Source organism: Ascaphus truei, chromosome 1 (assembly GCF_040206685.1).
Source record: "Ascaphus truei isolate aAscTru1 chromosome 1, aAscTru1.hap1, whole genome shotgun sequence".
Lineage (NCBI taxonomy): Eukaryota > Metazoa > Chordata > Amphibia > Anura > Ascaphidae > Ascaphus > Ascaphus truei.
Genome location: NC_134483.1, coordinates 151730541 through 151731274, shown reverse-complemented (window position 1 = coordinate 151731274; position 734 = coordinate 151730541).

Sequence of the window (734 nt, the reverse complement as noted above, 5' to 3'; positions counted from 1 at the left end):
TACATTAGTGTAACATAATGTTAGACTTTAGTGACACATTGACTGTTTGAGCTTACTGTCTTCAAACAGAATTTTTGTTAGACACCAAAGTGCTACAGACGTTACAATTGTATAGCTGCACCTCAGCATTGTTTGAACACATCAAGCTCATACATACTGTATACACTTAAACTTACCCAAAAAAACATTCCTTTTTAGCAATGAAAATCCCTACATTTTATGGAATTCTTTTTAAATGTAAAAACATTTTTTTTAAATGTAGCAGGCTGAAAGCTGTGATATAGTTCACCAAAAAGTATTTTATATGTGAAAGGGTTCATTAGCAAATGTCAATGACCCATTATGCCTTTGACATGGATTTACTTGGCATGAAATAGTTCATCTGTGTCATACTCAAATGTTGAGATCGATTACACAGGTATCTATGGATCGGTTATAAAAAATAAAAAATAAGAGCTTGAATGACACATGTACAGCTCATTGTATCTATCAAGTTACAGAGAGGTTGACCAAGTAAGAAGTTACAAACTGCGCTGTACTGTACTTTAGTAAAACATTTTGGGGTCATTTTCTTATGGCAACTATGCAATTAAGGGTGTAGTCCGTCTAGTCATATAGTCTAAAAGCTGCTGATTGTACAATAATCTTCCTTTTTATTAGTTGTTTTTATAACTAACTGATCCCTATAATGAGCGTGTGATGCAGCTCTGCATGACTGTTCTTTAGAAGTGGTG